This window comes from Mercenaria mercenaria, chromosome 1 (assembly GCF_021730395.1).
Source record: "Mercenaria mercenaria strain notata chromosome 1, MADL_Memer_1, whole genome shotgun sequence".
NCBI lineage: Eukaryota > Metazoa > Mollusca > Bivalvia > Venerida > Veneridae > Mercenaria > Mercenaria mercenaria.
The window spans coordinates 79338046-79349738 of NC_069361.1; the positions used below are offsets into that span (position 1 = coordinate 79338046).

The 11693-nt window shown below is 32.2% G+C and overlaps 2 long non-coding RNA genes across 2 annotated transcripts; both read right to left on the reverse strand.

Annotated features, from left to right (window-relative positions):
- Positions 1-270: 270 nt before the first annotated feature.
- LOC123532836 (uncharacterized) lies at positions 271-6906 on the reverse strand. Its single transcript, XR_006682752.2, has 4 exons — positions 6755-6906; positions 2697-2777; positions 1561-1649; positions 271-1149 (listed from the first exon to the last, which is right to left on the reverse strand). It is a non-coding gene; the product is annotated as an uncharacterized LOC123532836 (long non-coding RNA).
- Positions 6907-10559: 3653 nt separating this feature from the next.
- LOC128559672 (uncharacterized) lies at positions 10560-11367 on the reverse strand. Its single transcript, XR_008372533.1, has 3 exons — positions 11222-11367; positions 10889-10995; positions 10560-10673 (listed from the first exon to the last, which is right to left on the reverse strand). It is a non-coding gene; the product is annotated as an uncharacterized LOC128559672 (long non-coding RNA).
- Positions 11368-11693: the final 326 nt, after the last annotated feature.

Below are 11693 nucleotides of genomic sequence, written 5' to 3' on the forward strand. Positions count from 1 at the left end.
GTTATCAAGTAGTTTGATTTGTAAACTGAAGTCACATGGCATAGGTAACGAAAACAAATTTAGACGGCGTCGCCGAAAAAAAAACTTCCCTTCAAGAAATTACGTAGAAAATAAACAAAAGCCGTGAACACTCCATTTTCTTGCAGACGAGGCTTTCAGGTTACGTAATGTTATCACGGCGGAATATATCTCATAAATGCTATCATTATGAAGACGAAGGTTGTTTCATGAACTTTGTAGCATAGGTAAGACATATGAAAAGTGCATACATTGCTTTGATGTTATATTTATTGATTCCGTTATTAACAAAAGCATTTTATTTGTTAATTCTAATGCGCTTTCAAGAAATAAACGCTTTATGTAAAGGCAAATTGAATATAAAGTGACAGGCAAACAACTTGTTGTATAATACAGTAACTTGGCTTTTGATATGGATACATAAATATACGTTGTAACAATCATTTCATATACATATAAAGACTTGAAATGTTTTCATAGTGCCGAATTCTCTCCCACATTAAAATAATAAAATCTATAAGAAGATCCTTTAGAAGCACCGAATGCAACCAAGCAAGGTAATAGCAGACTCGGTTATTGAATGGACTCCATGATCCCAAAGGACGAGAAAAAATAACAACACTGTGTAAGAATAATAGAACCTCACAGTTTAAGAAGGCGTAAGCTTACGTGACCTTGCTTGGTTTTTCCAGTATCAAATGCCATCGCTTCCACTCGCGTCAGTGATAATGGCCGCTCTAGATTCTTTTCGCGTTACTACTTAATTGGAAGCATATTAACACGTTCGACTTCAGATACTTTGTGAAACTCTCAACTATTTCTGTATTTTAAATGAGAACATTATTATATAAGACATTTCGTTAAGATATGTCAATGTCTCAAATAAAGTCAAATATTTTGCACAAAAATCCATGTCGATATCATTGCAATGAATGAGGCTACTAAAACATTAATCTGGACTTAAATTTATCGAATAACTTTATAGTAATCGTGCAGAGCATGTCGGTGTTTATAAGCTCCAAAACAAATTTCAAATGTCCCTCGACAGCCACTCTTTACCCACACGTGTCTTCCAAATGTACCAAAAGTCCTTCCATTAACGCATTTGCTTATAGAATGTTGTTGTAAAAGCTGAAATATATTTATATATGCGTGAATTGGTGTAAAGGATTATATTCGATTGGAACGTATTTTATTCTAACACAAAATGGTATAATAGTTTAATAAGACGACCTTATTACCTCTTTCTAACACAAACTTTGCCACAGTGTAATGTAAAGCGTTGTCAAGGAAACAATAAAAAGTAAGTTATGTTGAACTCTTGTTTGGGTAGGCTATTTAAGCAGTTTTGTCCATTGATGCGACTTATACAAATCTGTGACATCAGTGTGAATTAACACACTCGGCAATAACAGAGCAATTCAGGCAATTTTCTATTCAGGAAATGTAACAATTTCTAATGACAGACATCAAAGTAATATTTCTGATATATTACAGATGGTTAATGGAATCTAGCATACCAGTAGTACTTACTACTCATACCTTTATGGTGCTGATGTTTTCTTGGACCTTGCACTGGACGTGTGAAAAATTCCAGCTGACACAGTGTATAGCCTTACATTTTCTTGAATCTGAAAAGAAGGTCCGAATTAGTTAAAATACTTAAACCACACTGGTAAAAACGAAAATATATTTATGAAGTTTAATCGTTACATTTTCTTTGAAAATACAAAAAAAAAAATATCACAAACGATGATCGTTTGTTAGATAGGTGAAGTATTCTTGTTGTGATCTAATATACACGTGTGCAATAAACGAGTAGTATATCAAAGCAATAGTCATATCCGTATTACCTCCCTTCTCGCATGAATGCATTAGAAAGAAGTAACCGTACTCTATCCTCCTAAAACTAAAAGCCATCTAAACTACCATCAAGCGATGCTTCGAACTTTGTATATTATTTATAATTTGCTGCTGTGTGAACTTGTCTTGAAATAATGCTTTGAGAAAGGTAGTTGTGAGTGACTGTCTCTTAGAAATAACTTGACTTCAACAGTAACCAACATAATAAAACAGACCTTCGCAATGCATTGATTTAAAAACTCATTCTATTTCATTCTTATTGCCCTTCCTTGCGATTACACAATGGCATATTAGAGGATGTAAGATGATAAAAAGGGTAAATTAATAAATCTAAGAACCTGAAAATTGAATCTGAACATAGTAAAAAAAGAGCTACTTCGTATTAACAAACGTAAGGTACTACATGGGAAAGTAAAAGATAAACAATAGTTACAAGGGTAACACTTTGTTTGGCAATGTTTAATGATCGCATACATATGTACATAAATCTTGTTGAAATAAACTGTATTAAAGAAATATTCATGTCATATTTAAGAATCTAAAAGAAATATATACATGGCCAGAAACTTAATTTGAGATACAATGTCTTTTATCATCTAATAGTCAAGGAGAAATATACGCCTCGCCCGGGTATCGAACTCAAAGCTCCGTGACTCATAGATCTATGCTCTTCCTATTGAGCTGAGAAGACGGGTAACAGAAAAAGTAAAACGACGGTCTGATTCATTTTCTGTCATAAGATTGTATAAGTTATCACAGACCTACACAGAATGATGGCGTATCTAGATAAAGTTAAAGTAAACTTTATTACATACTTTGTGTTATGCTGCAGGTGGTTGCTGCAAGAAGTATCAGACATATTTGCACAAAGCGGACAAACGTCATTTTAACGCAATCTGTAAATTAAAACATATTACTTATTAATGTATCCGCTTCAAGCCTGTCTATTTCAATAGAAGATGCAAACATATTTCTAATATAAGGTATCAAGGTATCAAAGCTAACGATAAAGTACGACCTTGTGTTAACAATGAAACCATATTTTCAAAGGTAAAGGTAATTTGAAAACCAAAAATACATGCTATATGAAACATATCAAAATATTTGGTTGGTGCCCTAAATATGCATTAGGAATAAATCAAAATACAAAACTCATAAAAAATGAAGACACAGCGAACATCAGGTATTTCAGTAATGCAACAACCTATCTCTTACTTTTTTAAAGAAGCTGAAATATGTGGATGTTATTCTTATTTCTTTGTTAAACAACGCACATAAGTAGGTTGTAAAAGTTGCAAAGCGATCCTATTTATTCATTCCAAATAAAATGTCATCCTATTTTCTTCCTCATTAATCTTCATGTCTTTACGAATTATTTGATGTGAAGTAGTCTGTATTATTTTTTAACAATTCACTGTTTCTTTAACGTGTAAAATTGCAAAATTGCATTCCCAACATAATTCAAAATTATGCATTCCGTCTAGAAAGAAGTAAACAAAAGCTAGTTTAGCATTTGTCGCGACATGTTAACTTCCGAAGAAATTATAATAAATAATAAAAACTGTAAGAAGATCCTTATAAAGGCATAGAATGCTGTCAAACATAAAAATAGCAGACTTGCTTTAACTGGGTCTATTCATAAGAGGAAGTGGAAAGTGCAACTGCATAACGCCCCCTAATACCGGCTTAGTCCATTTATGCGAATACTAGTATTTTTATAAACAAAAATACTTCACAATGTTTTCTTATATTATTTTACCATACTAGCAGTACCTTATAAATAACACTTAGATGTACATAAATATTGCATAATCCTGCAATTTTATTTACCAAAATTGAAGAAATCTGAAACGTTATTTTTTAATTCCGTATTCGTCCTTTATAAACGTCATGATCACATAATGCAATTTCACAGTCGTAAAGAGAATGTTGGTATCACATGTTCCGGTTCCTCAGTGGTCCCTCGTAAATGTCATGTTAGTTTCACTTCTTCCAGTACCTTTGTCGTCCCTCATAAATATTTTGATAATATCATATATTCCAATTTCGCAGTCGTCCCTCATAAAAAAAACGTTGATATCACACATTACGCCTCGTAAACGTCATGTTAGTTTCACATGTTCCAGTACCTTTGTCGTCCCTCGTAAATGTCTTGATAATATTACATATTCCAATTTCGCAGTCGTCCCTCGTAAATGTCTTCTTACTTTTATATGTTCCAGTTCCTTCCGTAGTCGTTCCTCGTAAAGCCAAGTTAGTATTTGATTTACATGTTTCAGCCCCTTAGTCGAGTCGCCCACCGTGAACGCCATGTTAGTTTCATATGTTGCAGTTCCTCGTCCCTCGTAAACGTCAAGTTAATATCAGCTGTTCCAGTTCCGTTGTCGTCCTCGTTAATGTCAGTGTCACTTTCTGTAAAAGATTCTCGAAGTCTATATCAGGGGAAAGCGAAGGCAATTGAAGCATGTAACAAGTTCATTTTTCGGACTTCCCTGTAAGTGCTACAAAATCCAAATCTATATCAATACGTTATTTTTCCGTATCCGATTGAGCTGAATACAGAATTTTATTTTTATTTGCGAAATACAAGCTGTATTTCAGACAGATAATACGTAGGTTTAATAAAACTGTATATACAGATCAAGGCACACATGCAACAGAAAAAGCAATGTGTTGGGTCCAAGATCTTTGAATATTAGAAGACAATCCCCATTAGATATAAAGCCCGATGAAATATCTTTTGACCTAACTATGTTTTATTTAAGAGAACACTTCATGCGTTTTAGTCAAAGAAATAATTTACACCATGAATTAACATAATATTGTTTACTTAAGTCTGATTTTCCTTTTACGTAATTCTTATTTTTTTTTGCGTAAAATATACTGATGAAACCACTTGCTTTATTGTCGTGTCTGGATTTTTTGTAATGGACCAGCTTTTAAAATAGTAAAAACAAACTTCTGTTATCTTAAGTTATGATTTACTTTTTTTGTTTATTGTTTATATTTCAACTTAAGTAAACGCAAGAGTGTCTTGCTTCTATCTATAAACAGTTGAAAGGTATATATTTCTATATCATCATCAACATCCAGGTTCCTTATTAGCCTTTTTTAACAGTTACATAGGTAGCAAACAAGATGAGCATTATAGCCGCTGTCCTCCTCGGAGTTTTATATTTTATTCAAAAGGTATTAATATTTAGTAATATATCATAACTACACAGAAATATTTGATAACCGAACAATATCCTTAACAATAATCTACCTGAATATTATATGTTCTGCCGTACTGTCCCGTACGATGGGAAAAAATCTGAAAAAGTTGTCCCCCTTTAAAAATGAATGCCATTTACAAAGAAATAAAAAATAAACAATTGCTGTAAACTACGTTCCACCTAGTTATGTGAAATTTCAGCACTGGGACTTTATTGCAGACTTATCAAAACGAAGACAAGTAACATTTCTTTGAAAAAAAATGAGATTTTAAAGAAAGTGAGCTGTCCAAAAGTGCGGCCCATTTAAGTAGTCCTTTTCTGGAATTCAATGTAAATATCAGTATACTGACACTTTTTTGTAGAGTAATATACATGATTGCTGTTCAATTTTCACGTGAAACAACCCTTTCTTCCTATGATTTGATGTTGTTTGATTTTTGTTTTCTCAAAATGTAAGGCTAAGCATTAAACTATCATCTACAAAGGCGATCACAAATACCGTCCAAATTTACAGGAACAAACTTTCCTCCAGCTTTCACATTTCGATCAGTCAAAATAGAAAAAAAACTTATTAGATATTATTGAATAGTTTCTTTCAGTATAGTTATATTTCAGGGGCCGTGTTCATAAAGCATCTTAAGTATAAGTTTTGACTTAAGTTTAAGATTTTACTTAAGTTTGTGGTGATTTCAACTTAGGTTTAAGTAAAAACTTAAGTTCTAGTCATAAAACAGCTAAAACTTAAGATACGTAAGAAATGACTTAAGTCAGAAAATAAAATAGCGTGGTGAGTACGATTAAAGTGTTGTTTTCAGATAAAACACTTTAAACATAATTGTGTATGTTGTATCTGTCTGAAATTAATGTTGTTTTTTTTATGTTTTCGTCCACAATAAAAAACAAAAATTACTTATTAAATTATTTTATGAATAACAAATATACTTAAGTAAAATAAATTTCTAACCTAAGTAATACTTAAGTAAATAATCAATTTCTTATACTTATACTTAAGATGCTTTATGAATACGGCCCTTGGTCCTTTAGGAAAGTGGAGTCGATTCAGTCTTTACGTGTGATAGGGTTCAAGACGATGGTACCAGTGGGCGTGAGTAATAGTCTGATATTCTTTTGTTGGTTGTATTCTATGCTTCCACAAGAACTTATTATATATTTCTTAGGGGCCCCACGGCCGATTGCTGTGAGGAAGCCATCCAGCAGGCTTACGAAAGGCCGGTGCCAGCCAAAAGTGCATGGAGCACCCAGGGTCTACCTCCACGGCCGAAAGCTAGAAGTCTTCTATAATTATCTTGATGTGATGTCAGAAACAGCAAAAATATAAACTTGTTTTTCAGCTGAAATACGATTTTATATTTTATTTATTCCATGTAAAAATAATAAGCAACTATGGAAATATTTTTTTGCGATATATAATGACTCCTTAGTCAGATCTTTTCTTTAGCACATATATTGAGATGAAGAGTAAGCTTGTTCCTTATTTCTTACTCCTTTTTTTTTCGATTAAGGAAAATTGAACTTATTCCTTATTTCGTAACAAATTATATAGAAGCGCCAGCTTTACGTTCACAGAAACAAAATAAATTATAGATAAAGAAGTTATATATTCTTTCATTAAAATTTATGCTTCTGTAAACACATACCCTTTACATGTGTATTTCCTGTTTTGAAAACAATCCAGTCTAGAGTAGAAATAACATCATATGTGTGGCGTATTCAAGGAAATTTGATTTGCTATTCATAAAGTGAGGTTAAGACAACAAACAAAACAAATTAAATAGCTCGACAGACACATTTAGACAGAAAGATTTATGACATTGTTACTGGCTGTAAATAAATCTCCGCATGACGACCATCTTGCTCAGATTCTTTTGAGCTAAGGAAAACTTGTTTTTGAAATTCGTGATGTAAATTTAGTAATTGACGTTTAGCGAAAGAAATGCTACGACGTTGTGAAACAGCATTTAATGACACTTTTCAATTAAGATAGCTCCGTATGGTCTTTTCTTAGATGAAAATAAGTTTTAGCCTGGATTTGTTTAAAGCGTAATGAACTTGTATGAAATAATCGGACCAAGTGCTTGCTAATTTGCGGGACTGATTGAAAGAGGATTGTGTATTGTATCTGAAGCAAGTTTTCATAGAAAGAGTCTATCTGGATGACATTTTCTCTATAATGTAGACTTTAATGAAACTTCGCAAAATAGTATTTGCCTATTTACTATCATAAACTCAAGTAAAGTTTTTAGATATGTGTCCATGATTGCGTTTCTGGAGCATGACTTTCCCTGTTTAATATACATCCTTGCTTATTCCACTTCTCCCAACACCCCTATCATTTTATGTAACCTTTGCCATTTTTGGTTGCGGGTTTATCCCGCTACCAAAGTTAAAGTGTATTTCTGACAATCATACATCTTTATTTTATTCCGAATCACATCAAAAGGATGGTCATGTTCTAAACAAAATAGTCCCATTCATGAACAATGCGGATGAATTATCAATGAACAAGCAGTTCTTATTCAACCTGTATCCACTCACACTGACCATAGATTATATAAGATCTATCAATGATAATAGGGTATTCCAGCCCATGGTTACATCACAAGCTAGGTCAGGCAGAGTTTATCTTAGATATAAGGCACATTAATTTTGTATTTGTTTCTCATTCCTGTATATTCATAGACTGGCATTTAAACAGAAAATAAATCTACCCAAAACCCGCAACCATCAGACATTTCAAGGCTTTGATTTTATTTTGCATACGATTAAAGCTGTTTGCTATATTTTCTGTTACAGCATCTTTTTGTTGTGGGCCTTCTTTGTGACACATGACTCTCTTGCTGCTTATGGGGTGCTGTGTGATTCCGGGAAATCTACATGTACTTTAATTTTTTTTATTGTTGTTGTTAGATTAAATCATACTATCTTACTATGCAGACATGTAAACCTTAGAATGCCAGTCTTGGAAAAAAGCTACTCTTATTGGATTTTTATTTTTGTTCTTTTCAGTGGTGAATTATACAGCAGAAAAATAAACCTTATATTATATAAGACTGAGAATTCAAGGTCATTAATCACATGTTATATATAATAGATATGTTCCATGCGTCATATATGAAACATAAACATATGAATTGTACTCAACTTAATTAACTGTTTTTACACTACATGTAATTTACAATTCCTAAATCAGAAACAATTTCTGTTGGCAAATTACATGATTAGAAACTGCATTAAAATCTAAAATAGAACGAAATAATGCAGGTTTGTATAAATTACACACATACAGTTTTAAAAGCGTTTTAATGGTATGAAATATTTATAAAGCACACTGAGAGGTAGCACATGATGTCAGGCTAAAAGTTTTAAAAGATAAACATCATTACGATGGCGGGAAATTTACAAACATCACTTTGTATGAATTGGTACCACCAGAAATTAAAGGATGGAAAGCCATGACACTACACTAAATGAGATAAGACCCATTCTATTACGTTTTTTTTTTCTTTGTTTGAAAATGACAAAATGCTGTGTCACAATATTTGAGTAAGGAAATTGTTGTGCGGTTTTATCTTCTGATAACCACATGTAACACTAAATAAATCACATCTTACAGAATTATCTTGTATTGATAAACATCTTTATAATTTGGTATAAAATTAAAACATTTGACAGAAGTAATTTTAAATGCAGCTTTTATGATATCAAAAGTCATTTTCACCATATAAATGACTGTAAACGTAATACAATTCTGAGTATCAAGAGGGATTGACTGTTGTTTTATTAATACCGTGTCCAGACTACGTTTTTAATCCTACATTAACTTGGGTTTATTTTTTAAAATGTGAACGCAAATTTGAGGTATAACTGGTTTTACAATCCCAAATTCACAGATCTTACCTTCTGGCGGAAGAATACCATGTGTTTCTCTTTTGTATCAAACAATTGATGCTGTGGCTGGCAAAACTAATTGGAGTGTTGATGAAACAAAAACATTAAATTGCGATATGGAGTCATGCTGATGCTCAAAATGGACAATAGATGGAATGAACAGAAATTCTTAGATGAACATTGATGACCCCTTCTTGTTTCTGTTAGCTTCAATTCTTTGTAACCTTTTTTGCTTATTGCAAGATATTTGTTAACTTCCAACATTGCATGTAAATATTTAAACCACATTTCTTTGCCTAGTGTGGACGCAAACTAGATTATATTTTGATGGGTTTTGAATGTCAAATACCAATTATAGCCAATTAGTGCCTGATAAAAATAAAACCAATCTGCTAGTGTAAACACGGTATTATAAGTTGTATGGATTATCTGAAAGTCTAAACTATTTTAAATCTATAGGTTATTATATATGTGTGATCTGCTACACTCCAATATCACGTTAACAAAGTGACCTTTGCGTTATTTTGCATTAAAATATTATTCATAAAAGTTCTACAAGCACAATGTTTCAAGTTCAGCAAATTGCGAAGTTATACGTATTTTAAAATCATAGCAGACCGTCGGCGTGTGATTAAATTTTAGCTGTATGTGGGCGACTGCAGTTACTTAACAATTACAAGATTTATATAAGTGTTAAACTCGGTAGCCAGATAGATGTTGAGTAAAAACAAACAAATGTGCAAGGATACAGCAAAACAAATGTAACTCCTTACCAAATATGCAAGGATATAGCAATGGTATGCGACGTCCCTCTGTCTGTTTCTAAGCTTGTGGTTCATTTAACAATGATATATCTAATGCCTTCCATAAGCTTACATTCTACTGAAAGCACTTTTACGGCTGCATTGAGTTGATCAAATACTTTGATTGATGTCTTCATTGTTCCTGCTTATTTCTTATCATTCTTAACACCAACAGTGTTTGTTTGATTGTTAAGAACGAGTTCAATTTAAAAGCGGTGTAGCTGTATTAAAACTATCTTGTTCGAAACAAATTCGATATGGGAACATACATATGTCGAATCTAACACATATATTTTCAAAAAAAAAACTGCTTTAATTTAACAAATCATATGAATATCATTTTTTTTTCTATTAGCATGGCGTCTTCCTCTCCAGCCCTAAGACATTGAAGACTTTGTATAAATTAACTTTCACATCATTTGACAAAAGCAAAAACGCACTTGTTCGATATCTGAATGTTTTCTTAAATATCACTACAAATAGTCACTTATATTTATTCTCAAGTTTTGACTTTAGCATGTGTTGAATATAGAGCGTGTAGCACAAGCTGAGGAACGCTTCTTTAAATAATTTTGCTATTAACATTTTCTATGTTTTATTCAATAAAAGTGTTGTATTGTAATGTATAAATAAGAAGACATGTGATAATAATGTAACTTGGGCATTTCTGACAAACCTTTTTGGCATTATTGTTTATTTGTTTATAAACTGTCTATAAAGATTTGTTTTGTAGAAACGACTAAACCGAGGGTAGGTTCACAGTTCCTTTAATAATACTTGCTAAGCTAATACATTGTAGAACACTTAAGAGGCCATAACGTACATCGTAGAATCAAAGTTAAACGTGTAGAATGATAATCACGTCCTGAAATACATATACGTAAGCCTCATAAATATACATGTATAATAATAAACACAATATAGCATATTCATTTAAACATCTTATTACATGCTTTAATCAATGGATCTAGTGGCCATTAATAAATTGCACTATAAATAGAACATATAAACAGAAAATAGAACAATACAATACGGAACACAATACAAAGTAAATAATACACATTATACATAAAAACTTACCATTTATGGAATGAACGTCATGTCTACACTTTCACTCATTCTCTCTGACTGGTGCTGGTTACTTAGAAAAACAGCCAAGCAGCGGTTACCACATAATACCCAGGTTACTGCAAACAATGGTGAAACAGTGTAAAAGATATGAATGCTCTGTGACAGTCATGAAAGTTACAGTTAATTAAAGAATAATGCTGCTATCTTGAACTTTAGCAATTCTTACTCAAAATTCCAGATTTCTAAAGTAAAGCAAATGCATGTTTTACAAAGTCAAATACATAATAATTTACTGCAAGAAATAGACCATGCAATTGCAAAACAAATGCAAATGATACTAACCATAATTTATTCCAATAAGGACCTTAAAACTTAATTTAAAACAACGAGCACAAAACTTTGCAACCCCTTTCCATGATTTCAACAAGCCTTCTGTGCAAAATAACTGAAAACGCCACCTATAGCGGGAATTATTCCAAGTAAGGTAACTCTAATGGATAAAAACAGAAATATTTGGTCCAAAGGGAAGGAACTCTATCAAACATGGTCAGAGACCACTAAATCATACAATATGAACAAGTAAGGTTAAAGATACCAAATTTTCAACCGGTTACATATTTCCCCTGGCCTGAGAAATGACGTCCCGTCATTATAAAGTCAAACTATTCTCAACATATACCAAACAGTCAATATCTGTCAGTTGTCAAAAAATGCTTATGTCAGCATTTTAAATTACAGCTACCATACTATTAACTGCAATAAAATATCTACATACGAGATATTATTCAACTTCTACATTTGAATAACATATCCA